The 12691-nt window shown below is 33.2% G+C and overlaps 1 long non-coding RNA gene across 30 annotated transcripts; it reads right to left on the bottom strand.

The window, feature by feature from the left end:
• Positions 1–248: 248 nt before the first annotated feature.
• LOC127900018 (uncharacterized) lies at positions 249–7237 on the bottom strand. Of its 30 annotated transcripts, none has more exons than XR_008051959.1 (7): positions 6921–7237; positions 6688–6784; positions 3785–6451; positions 3616–3703; positions 3515–3537; positions 2572–2655; positions 249–2484 (listed from the first exon to the last, which is right to left on the bottom strand). It is a non-coding gene; the product is annotated as an uncharacterized LOC127900018 (long non-coding RNA). The 30 variants fall into 30 exon arrangements; XR_008051961.1 differs by having other exon boundaries at positions 3632–3703; XR_008051948.1 differs by having other exon boundaries at positions 249–871; positions 1271–1372; positions 1724–2484; positions 2572–6451.
• Positions 7238–12691: the final 5454 nt, after the last annotated feature.

Raw genomic sequence — 12691 nt, 5'->3', positions numbered from 1 at the left:
GTTGTAGATTAATTATTTTCAAGGTAAGGTAATTCATTCACTTTAGAATATTTTCCGTGGCCATTGACTTTGTGGCTAAATCTTTAAATGTTTGTTTAATTTCTTTTGAGACCACCTATAGTGGTTGCAGAATATAAAATTTTGTCAAATTAATTTTATTTTTTGCAAAACGAAGCAACATATTGAAAAGAATAAATGTAATCAAATATGTTAAATCTTACATAATCAAATTTAAAACATTAATGAAATTATGAAGAAAAAGTTTGACTAATTGAATAACTGGAATAATAATTACATATATAATGTTGGATCATGTTTCTCTTGTCAAATGACATACAAAAGAAGAGTAGTTTGGCAACATATGACCAAAATACAAAAGAAACCAAAAGCCAATGATCATTGACAAGTTACTTCCACTTCAGAACACAAAAAAGAGATACCAAGTAACTAAACTGAAAGTCATGGATCAAAAGCATGCAAGTTAGGTAATCAATTAAGAGGCAGTGAACAAGAATTTCTCAATACGATCCAAGCGCTCTTGTTGCTTTTTCATGTGCTCCTGTAGCTTATCAACTATTGCACGTGTATCGGTTAATTCAATTTGGCATTTTTTCAACTCATCACATGTCTTACCCAACTCAGTGCGAGTACTTTCTAATTCATTACGCTTGCTCTCTAACTCTTTTGCTTGACTATCAATGATCCCTCGCATTTCACTTTCTACTTGTGATGATGTTCTAGATCCAGAAGTAGGTAGTGTAGGCCTAAATCCAAAGCCTCTAAAGTTCTTGCCAACAACAAGTTCAACAATTTCTTTAGGTGACAAAGGTGTACCATCTTCATCAACAGGTTCTTGTTCCATTTCTTTCATCTTTTCTTACATATGAAATCAGTCAACCATATAGTAAAAGAAAATAAACGTGTAGTATAGATTTCTTAGGCTTCTTTTAATATTTATAGCCAAAATGAAAAAAATAAATAAGAACTAATGTAAAACAATTGAACCACATTACAACTCATTAAATAAAGATAAAATTTTGCCAATAGAAGTCTTTAAAGCTTTTATTCTAATTCAGCATTCCTTACTCATTTATAATTTGTATTCTATTTTATATAATAAACCTATCATTAAAATTTCAGAACTAATTAAAATATATTAAATATCCAATTAGAACAATGTTATTTTCATTTTATCATTCTTTCGATTTTAGAGGAAAAATGTTTCCAACATATATGTATTACAAAGAGAATCATAGCTTATTATACTTACATAGTCATGTTGTGCTTATGCATTGCTCCAACCTTTCTTGATGCTAAAATGTGTGATATAAACGAGTTCAACCTCATTAGGTTGCTCTCCAATGGCTTTCCTCTAGTTTATTATGCAACAAAATTAAAAAAAAAAAAAGAGAAGTATCTACACTTTAGTAGAGGTAGAATAAAAACACAAATCATTATTCAAGTAACAATCAACATCAAACCACAAATACTAATCTGCAGCTGATAATTTCAAAAGTTAATTTCAACCCATTATAGGCCATCATCAGCAATATCATCCAGAAAAAAAATTGTCTAAAGATTTATCAACTACTCTCAAGCATTAACACATACATAAACCATTCTAGAATTCTATAACAATAGCCTAATAGTATATTAACATAAATCAGAAACTAGAAAGTGTAAGACCATCCAAATTAGAGTGTAAATACAATCTTTAACTTACTTTTTTTTCATGATGGCTAAGAAATGACAATGATCCACCTCGGTGATTGTACTTGAGTTTTTTGCGATTACCAACATTTTTTCTTGCTCTTTCCTTCATGTAAGATTTTTGTCTTAAAAACAAATCATTCATAGCTTCAACAAAATTAAAATTAATAACAAAAGATAAGTTACCTTAAACTCGTCACTCTCAAAGTGATTAAATAAGCAGGCTCAATCTTGTTGAGAGATCTTTCTATATGCATGTCGACGTGCTTCAGATGGTGTTGCATACTTTTTGAAGTGTTTGTGACAATTATATCTATGATATGAATATCGCTCAGCCATAGAACTATTCACATAGTTGAGTATGTGTGGCATTGACATGTCAAATTCAAATTTTGTCTAAAAAGGACAATAAAACAAGTCTCTCAGCTATTAGAATATTCACTTATTTAATCCTTAGATAAAAGCTATTTGCTTATAAGTTTAATAGTTATTTATATTAAATAAAATCTTTCAAACTCAATTTCACTTACCAATAATCGCTCAAACACAACCTTTTTTTTTTATCAGGAATCGCATCCCAACTCTCATATTGTATTGGAGAAAACAGTCTCACAGCAACACCAATCTCATTAGCAAACCTAGAAGCATGATTACATATGGGTCTCTCTTCTTTTTCTGTAAATGATATATGAATCCTTTCTCCAGCTTGTAATAATCGATCCAACCCCACTCCTCGAGACGGGCCACGTCCTTTTCTTTTGGTTGTTAAACCAACTGCATTATAATAATAAAAAAATAAAAAGACTACAATTAGATGAAACATGTTCGTCATAACATTTCTACTCATAAAAATAGCAATACCTTCTAGTAGGACATTAGAAGATGAGTTAGAAAATAGAGGAATAATATTGGCAATGGTCTGATGCCTCCCAGGAGCCATGCAATCTGCGTACACAATAAAATATTGAGATTATATAGATTATAAGATAAAAGAATGAAAGAACAATTTAATTTATGCACATAATTCATTAAAAGTAAAAAATTACTTACTTGAACTTAGCATCACATAACTAATTATCTACATTAGTGTCATCATCACTATTTAAAGTTGGCTCATCATCATGATTGTCACTTAATGTTTCATCTTCATCAATGCAATCATCTATGAATTCAGAATCATCATTATGTATGATATGTTCTTGAGAAGGCACAAAATTTGCTTCCAAAACAGTTGGCTCTGCATCTTGCCTACTAAATTGTTGTCTCAAAATTAACATCTTCTATAACAGTATGAATTGGTGTTTCAGTATTGTTTATATCACCTTCTCCATTCCCTTCTATCTCTGGGACATCCCATATATGTCTATGTTGTGATTTTTCCACAACTTTCCAATGAGATCCAAATTTAAGGTTATTCATATAAAAAATTTGTTGTGCTTGAGTTGCCAAAATAAAAGGATCATTCTTATACCATTTATGGGACACATTTATGCAAGTTAAGCTAAGATCTTTCTGAATTCTTTTCCTCTTAGCATTTGTGTCAAACCACTCACACACAAACAATATCACTTGATTTTGAAACAAATACTGCAACTCAAGCACATTAACTAAAACACCATAAAATTCTATTTCTTTATTGTCATGTTCCCCAACCACAACAATACTATTATTTTGAGTTGTCAATCGATTATCACAGTCAAAGGTGTGATACTGAACTCCATTAACGTCACAGCCTGAGTATAACCTAACACGGAGATCAGGTCCACATGCTAGGGCATACAATTCATTAGTAGCTGCAACTGACCTTTCATAACGCAATGATATCATCTACATGGCAAAAGAAGACATAATCATATATATAATCTACCTTAAATTATATAATCTATTTAACTTAAGCATACTTACATGCTTTTTAAACTACCTAGGAAAGTGCTTCTGTTGCCTTTGTAATAAATTAGCATTACTTTCCATCTTCAATTGGTTAAAGTGTTCACTGCATGTACTTATTAAATAAGAGTCAAAGCTACGAAAATGATAATTTCTTAGAAATAAATAAGCTATACACTCCACTTACTTCAGGTATGGTTGCAATTCTTCGCAGTTATTTAAGATATACCAATGTGCTGCTTCATGTTGTTGTTGAGATAGTTCGAGAAAACTTTTTCCCCCAAATGGGCAAGCCTTTTGAGCAAAAACTGATAGTCTATTATTATTTTGCACCTCTTGAGTTTCATCATTAATATGCCCATCATGATTAAACTTTGTTTCAATATCACGAAGATACATTGAGCAAAATGTCATAGACTCATTTACAATATAAGCCTCAGCTATTGAACCTTCCGAATGAGCTTTATTTTTCACAAAATTCTTCAAAAAACCCAAAAATTTGTGGTGATAATAATAAAAACAAACTATTGATAAATATATATGTATGGGAAAAGTAAATACTTAGTAATCATGTAAACTTATAGTTATTACCTTTCAATAGGGTACATCCAACTGTAACCAACCGGGCCGACAATTTTGGCTTCACAAGGCAAATGAACAGGCAAGTGAACCATCACATCAAAAAATGCTAAGGGGAAGATCCTTTCAAGCTTACAAAGAACTAAAAAAATCCCTTTTTCTAGTTTGTCCAGATCTGAAAATTTTAAGGTCTTTGCACATAAATCTTGAAAAAATTTACACAGCTCTACTAAGGCAATACATACATCATTCGACAAAAATGCACGTATGCCTGTTGGAATAAGTCGCTGTAATAAAACATGACAGTCATGACTTTTTAAGCCAGATAATTTACCATCATTTACATTAAAAACATCTGCTGACATTGGATGCGTAGCCTTCAGGTAATTTCACCAACTTCAAGAACTTACAAAATTGTTTTCTCTCATCACTTGTCAAAGTATAACATGTTGGAGGTTTAATATATTTATTTCCTCTAAGCTGCAAGTGTAATTCCTTTCTAATATCCAGGATTTCCAAGTCTAAACGGGCTTTGTTTGTGTCTTTTGTCTTTCCCTCTATATTTAATAAAGTACCCAAAAGACTATCACATATATTCTTCTCTATGTGCATAATATCAAGCTTGTGTCTTAATTTCAGGCTCGACCAACAAGGCAGCTAAAAAAAAAATACTTTTTTTGGTCCAATTAAGGTCATTAGGTGATCGCTTCCTCTTCCTATCTAAGTTGTTTTCATTTTTTCCAAATTTAGTACGAGGTAGCTGCTGCAATTGGCATAAAATATCATCTCATGTTAACATTCTAGGTGAAGACCCATGTTCTGGCTCGCCATCAAATTCTCTACTATTTCGCCAACTATAGCCAACACGTAAATAACGACAATGACCCATATAACAGATTTTGTTTATTAATTTTTTTGATTTGGTGTCTTTATTACAAACAGGACAAACCTTGTACCCTTTCGTACTCCATCCAAACAAGTCACCATAGGCAGGAAAGTCATTTACAGTCCACAACACTGCTGCATGCATGCGAAAATATTGTTCCTTCGAGACATCATATGTTTGTACGCCCACATCTTATAATTCTTTTAATTCTTCCACCAATGGACGTAGATATACATCAATATCTTTTCCAGGTGCTTTAGATCCTGGAATAAGTAATGACATCATAAGAAAAGGTTCTTTCATACATTTCCAAGGTGGGAGATTGTAAGGAAAAACCAAAACTAGCCACATACTATATGAGTTATTCATATTTCCAAAAGGATTGAATCCATCAGTTGCAAGTCCTAGCCTAACATTCCGAGGTTCTTGAGCAAACCAACGATGTTTCTGATCAAAATCCTTCCACCCTTCAGCATCTGCAGGATGTCTTCGAACCCCATCTATGTCAATACGTTTTTCTTTATGCCATCGCATATCAACAACTGTGTGCTTTGACATAAACAACCTCTTTAACTTTGGTTTCAATGGAAACTAACGTAACACCTTTTGCGAAACATTTTTACCGTTCCCATCATTATTTTTATATCTTGACTCACCACATTCTGGACAGTGATCTCTACCTTCATGTTCTTTCCAAAATAGAGCACAATCATACTTACACACATGAATTGTGTCATATCCTAACCCCAAATCTCGTAACATTTTTTTAGCATCATAATGAGATGCTGGAATGTTGGCACATGCTGGAAAAGCCTTTTCTAATATTTGCAACAACATGTCAAAAGATTTATTACTCCATCTATTCAATACCTTAATGTGCATCAACTTCACTAGGAAAGTTAAGGCTGAAAATGTCTTGCAACCAAGGTAAAGTTCCTTTTAAGCCTCATCAAACAACTCACCAAATTTGTCAGCATTTATATGAACACCAGATGCATTACTATTATTTAAGTCATCTAAACCACAATCCATTTGCATGGGCCCCCCTATTTCATTCAACATCTCTAACATCTCATCATCTTCTACCTCTTCAATATGAGAAGTATCATTAATTGAACTTGGAGTTTGAATATAACTTGATAAATCAATTTCTTCACCATGAAATACCCATATTTGGTAACTAAATGACATACCATGTCTATACAAATGTCTTTCGACATCATCCAATGATTTCAACTCCATATTCTGACAATTTCTACGTTGACATCTAGTTTTCCCTTCTTCATTTAAATGATTCTCAGCCAAATTCACAAAAGCCCTAACACCATCCACATATTTCTTACACAAACGATTTGAAATTCGCATCCAACTTTTATCCATCTGTGTGTTCTGTTAATATTATTTTAGTTAAAGGAAATATTTAGTTTCAAGAAGCATGCAATGATGATACATTACTCAAATTAAACAACCGTGAATTGATAGATATATTTTTATTTAATTATTTCATAAAGAATTAATTATAAAAAAAATAATAAAGAAGCCTATAAAAAAATAATAAGGACACAATTCTTCAAAGTCTTATAAAAAAAATAAAGATAGAATTTTTCAAAGTATCGTCATATTACCTGACTGAGCAAAGGACTTCAATTTTTGGCAGTGAAAAAACAACTATTCCATGTGAAATTTTACTCTTATGATAACAGAACAAGACCCAAAGTTTATCTGCAAACAATACAAATAATAAAAAAAATAATCATTTCATATTATGCAGCCATAAAAATTACTAAAGGAACAAAATAACCCAACAATCTAAGCCTGCCAATTTCAACCAAAAAAAAAATTTCATGCAAAATAAAACCTTAGGCGTCCTTTGTTTGGTCTGCAGAAATTTGAAGCTTTGTCCCCTCCTATTTCAATAATTGCAGCAAAATTATCTTCAATAATGTGTAGTTACAAGCTAATTTAAAAGGTTTGGAGTTACATTGTTAGAGATTTTGGTTCTGAATGTGTAACAAAAAGCAAAAAATTGACTTTGTAGTTTAGCGAGACAAACAAGTGAGGGAAAGTAATTTCAGGGGATTAGAAGAGGAAGACGAAGTTGTGACTTTTGTACTTAAGTTTTGTCCTTTAACATATCTTTTTATAAAATAATAATATTAAGAGGAAGGCAAAGTTGTTGCTTTTGTACTTAAGTTTTGATCTATAACATATCTTTTTATAAATAATAATATTAAATTTTCTCTTTCTGAGACTAAAAGTGGCGGCACCAAATGTCCACAATTGATTGTGAAATAGGGTAAAAATATATGGCGGGTATTACACTGATTCTCCCGCCAATTAAATATTTGATAATTTTATTTATTAAAAAAAACTTATTTTGCTAGCTTACTGATAATTAGGATTTCTTACAAAATAATAGGACAAAGATCCTTCTTAATTATTTTTTTTCCTAATCACTCTTAGTTTAATGAATGGTCAATATTGATTTTAAATTTTCATGTTGATAATTAAACTAATTTTTTTGTTAGATTTAAAAAAATTAGGAAAAAATCATAATTTTAAATTAATATAACTTTATATGATAATGTTTTAATATGAAAATTGATTATAATATTCTCTCAAAAAAATGTATTTCATGTAAGATAACATATATATGACCATTTATTCTATGCAAATTACAATAGTATTTGTGGACTATTAAATTAACTCTTTTGGAATAATTGAGATATATTGTTTAGTATATAATTAAACACAACCAACCCGCAGATTCAAAGTCAACAAGGCTGCTAACCATGCATGTGAGCACCTGGGGGTGTGTGTACATGTATATCATGAGCAAGCATAGTAATGAAAAAAAAACATAGAGTTTGTGTTTAAAAGAATATATTTGTGAATAAAAATAAAGAAGTAAAAAAATAATTGTCTTTTGTTCTATAAAATAATGATGAATTATTTATTCTTACAAATACAAATAATATTTGAATATTCTACAGTGGAATCACCAACTTATCCTAAATGTTGACTTCAACATTATTTATCATATGCTTGTTTTCTATGACAGTAGAATTATTGCTTTCCGATCAAATGAAATTCCACTACAAAAATATAATTCGTTGCAAAATATGAACTTTCTGAGACGAAATTGATCTGGCCACAAAAACAATCTCTTCGGCTATAATCCTTTTTGCGACTAGAATAATATTTGTCGCAAATTTATCACTTTTCTCGACCAAATATATTGGCCACAAAATCTTATCGCAGAAACTGTAGTTACTACGGCCAAATTATTGTGCTGTTGCAAATATATGACATTCTGCGACCAATTAATATTTGTCTCAGATAATATTATCTGTGGCCAAGACATGGTCGCAATAGATGAAATAATTGTCGTAAAAAACTTTACACATTTGAGTTTACCCATCCTTTATAATCCACGACCATTGATCGGTATGGTCGTTGAAAATAAGATTTAGTGGCAAAAATCATGTAGTCTCAAAAAGATTGGTCGCAAATGACGGCATTTCTACTAGTGAAGATAGGGGCCTCAAAAAATTTGCTCCCCGAAGAACGGGGAGTAGATGTTCCACCTCTAGGAATGGGCCCCAGAAAGTGTGCTCCCCCAAGAATGGGGAGCAGAGATTCTACCCCAGGATTGAGGCACCAGAAAATATGCTCCCCGAAGAACATGGTGCAGAGGTTTTACCTCCAGGAATGAGTCCTAAAAAGTGTGCTCCCTCAGGGAGTAGGGATTCTACCTAGGGTTCCACTCCTAGGATTAAAACCCTAGAAAATATGCTCCCCCAAGAATGAGGAGCATGGATTCTACCCCAGGGTTCCACCCCAAGATTAGGGCCCCATAAAATATACTCCCCCAAGAATAGGCAGCAAAGATTCTACCCAGAAAGTGTGCTCCCCAAGAATAGAGAAAAGGGATTCTACCGCAGGATGAGCCCCAGAAGTAGGGATAGCAATTTTTCTCGACGGAATGGGATCCCATCCCATTTGGGATGGGATTGGGATATATTTTTGTCCCATAAAAAAATTTAGTGACGGGAGTGGGACATTTTTTTATCCCAATTACATATATGGGACGGGAATGAGATTGACAAATTCCATCCCACCCTGTCTCATTGCCGATTAAGAATAAAAAATTTTCCAAGTGGGATGGAATCCTCCAGGATCCCATCTCTTTTGGGACGAGATTGAGACATATTTTTGTCCCAAGAAAATATAGGGACGGGACTAGCACATTTTTTCATCCCACTTGCATATATAGGACGAGACTGAAATTGGTAAATCTCATCCCATCCTGTCCCATTGCCAACCCTACCCAGAAGCCATGCTCCCCAAAAATAGGGAGCAGGAATCATGTCCCCCCAAGAACATGGAGCAAGAATTAGGCTCCCCAGGAATGGGAAGCAGGAGTGGAGGATGACAGAAGTCATGGTTCCAGACAACCCTTGACCCAATTCTAGATTTTGGATCACACAAGAAAAGTCAAGTCCAAGTAGAGGAGCTATCGTTGAAGGATAATAGAAGGTCATTGCTTAGCCCAAAAGCAAATTAAGTAGAGTTTAACTCATATACAACTTATGGAAAAATAGAAATACTTTGTAATTAAAGTCCTAGAAGATAGAGGAAATTTAGATTGAGTTCAAGTTAGAAAAGGACTTTACTATAGAAGGCTATAAAAGCAAATGTCTCTCATAGTGTAAGGGATCGGAAAAAAAAAATAGCAAAGAGAGAGAGAGTCAAGTTGTAAGTGTGATCTTAATAAAATATTTGCCTTTTTCTGCCCGTGGACGTAGGCCAAAGGCCGAACCACGTTTATTCTCTGTGTCTTTTCGTTATATCACCCCGCGTAAATTAATTTTCTAAGTTGACTAGAGATATGCGTCAACAATACCAATGGAATCATGGATGCAATAAACTCTATAACATAATATGCTGAAAGCATATCCCTAAACGAACCGATTATAAAACAAAATCGTGCTTACTATAACTACCTCTACGATAGCAAGGGACACAGCACTCCAAGTAGCTCATCGAGCTGCTAGTGGATTCCCAGCTCCTAGTTCATTAGAAACCCTCGTATTATATAAATTGCAATTAATATTCCATTCAATTCTAGCATATAAAGTTGCATAATGTTGTCAAATGTAATTGATAATTACTTAAAGATTGAAAATACTTGGCAGCTGCTTCAATCCCATTGTTGGTAAATTTTATAAGCAATATCTCTCAATGCCAATGTGCAAGTATACACAACAAGTAATAAAGTGATAAGTACTCAAGATCGTCTCCACAGGGATTGATGTTACATAAAATGCTATAGCTCTCACAATAACGCGACTCAACTTGAAACCAAAGCAAACAATTGTCAATTAATTTTTATTGTAATCAATAATTGAAAATAAGAACTAATAAAACAATACTATAATGAAATAACATAAGTTGAATGTGTTTAAGATTCAGTTGAGAATATAGTAGTTGAATGACCAAATTCTCCTAATGGGGTGGCTGTTGTTTACCAAATTAACACCAGTTGTTACAATAAGCGCTACAGTAATGGGTAGAATTAATCTGCATCCGCAGCTATCGCATGTTGGAAATCTCATACCATTAAATCTACTAACAATGACCAGTTGCTCATATATTTATGGTACGGCATGATAACCTTTAATCTCTTTACCCTACAAGGTGAACACCTATGTCTAGAGTGTCACAAATCTTCACTTCAAGTATTGCCCTTATGGGATTCAAGATAACCTAATCCAGGAAACTCAACTTAAGATCAGGTAATACTCTAATAATGTCCGCTAAGACATGCCCTTTTGCTGCTCTATCTTAACTGCAACTATTAAATGGGTGGTCAACCAAAATAACAGTTATAATCATAAAACTATTAGAGTATATTGCTACAGCAATACTATAACAACATATAAAAATAGTCAAGAACCCATTGAATTATTTGTCACCCAACTACGAATACTTTAGTTCATAATCTGAATGAGAAAAGTAAACATAAATATTTTGGTCTCGGAATACATTAAATCAATTAAAGGAAGAAGACAAATATATGTTGAGCACAATGAAAATCAAAGTCAAATAATTCTGCCCAATGGTCCAAAGTTGCCGAAGCAGCTCTTCTTCAATTCTGATCTTCTTCTCGTTCGTTCCTTCTAATTGTTCTAATGATAATTCCTTACCGCCCTTCTATGTGGTGCTCGCCTCCTTTTTTATATTGCAAACTAGGTTAAACCAAGGCCCGTGAGCGTGTATGTGTTTGAATTATGAAACATGCAGATCGCGCTTTTATGGCTGTCCCGCGCCTAAGTTTTCTCCCACATTATTCCCAGATTGCTACAGTACTGGTTGCTCTAACAGCGGCCACAACACTGCTTTACTCTCAATTATGCTTTGCTTATTTTGTGGTCAACTTCCTTTCTCCTCTTGTTCTTCTAATGCTTCAACATCCTTTCATGAATTTAAAACCTACAATTTAAAACCTGTTTTTAGCACAAATTATTATGATTCAAGCAAAACTTATTAAAACTCAACTAAATGAATGTTTATGCAAAAGGTAATCAAAATGTAATGAAAACACTTTATTTGTTCTCTAAGTGACCTAAATTTAAGTCTAGAATTGATGTAATAACTCTCATTTCTTATAGTTATCACACCCCCAAACTTGAACCATTGCTTGTCCTCAAGTAATGACACTTACTAACATTTCCCGCAAACAAATATGCACATATCTTTAGCTCTTTTATCAAATTTGTAAGGATTCTTCCACCTTCAAATCACAAACCCAATCATACAAAATGCCCATAGTAAATCGGTTCTAGACTTAAGTTTCTTCCATCCATAGTGTGTGTGTGCTCTTTCGGTTGAATTCCAGATATGCTATAGCATTACCTAGGGATTGTATGAATTTCAGCAGTGAGAATACTTTATTCATAAATGGGGTAACAAAAACTTTCACATACTCAACTGTGATAAATTTAGGATTTTACAAACTAGGGAATATTCAACCTCCTCACTGTACGTTTATCTTTCATATGAATGTCAATCAATTGTAATGATGACACCCAATTACTCAAACCATGCCCAGATCAGAGTTTCTGCAGCAGTACTATCATATAATCTTATCTAGAAGTATCTTTCACTCAAGGCTGGACATGGGGCTCATGAACATACCTGGCTATTCAATGCCTTAGACAGAGGATTGCTTTTTTTTTTCTTTTTTTTAATATATATGCTACAGCATTGCTCAAAACTCTTGCTACCTTTGAACACAATTCTGCATATGGGGTTCATACTCAGACCTGGTTACTCAGCAACTTGAGCCATTGGAACAAATTGTATTTAATAGAAATCATAGTTAATCAAACTTGCTTCTCCCCCCCCCCCAAACTTTAGGATCTACTCTATTCTTCTGGCTTTGCTCTAGCAGTCTCATACAATTCAACCAAAGTCTAAGTGTCAGGACAGAATTTCACTTTTATCTATAACTTATCTCTATTTGGCATGTATGTTGTGCAAATTTTAATGTACTCGCAAGCGCACGAATCTATTGTAGTGTAGATCAATGGTGACGAGTGTCGATCCCACGAGGAGGTGGATTTT

Source organism: Citrus sinensis, chromosome 9, assembly GCF_022201045.2.
Source record: "Citrus sinensis cultivar Valencia sweet orange chromosome 9, DVS_A1.0, whole genome shotgun sequence".
Lineage (NCBI taxonomy): Eukaryota > Viridiplantae > Streptophyta > Magnoliopsida > Sapindales > Rutaceae > Citrus > Citrus sinensis.
This window is presented reverse-complemented; position numbering and strand designations above follow the sequence as displayed.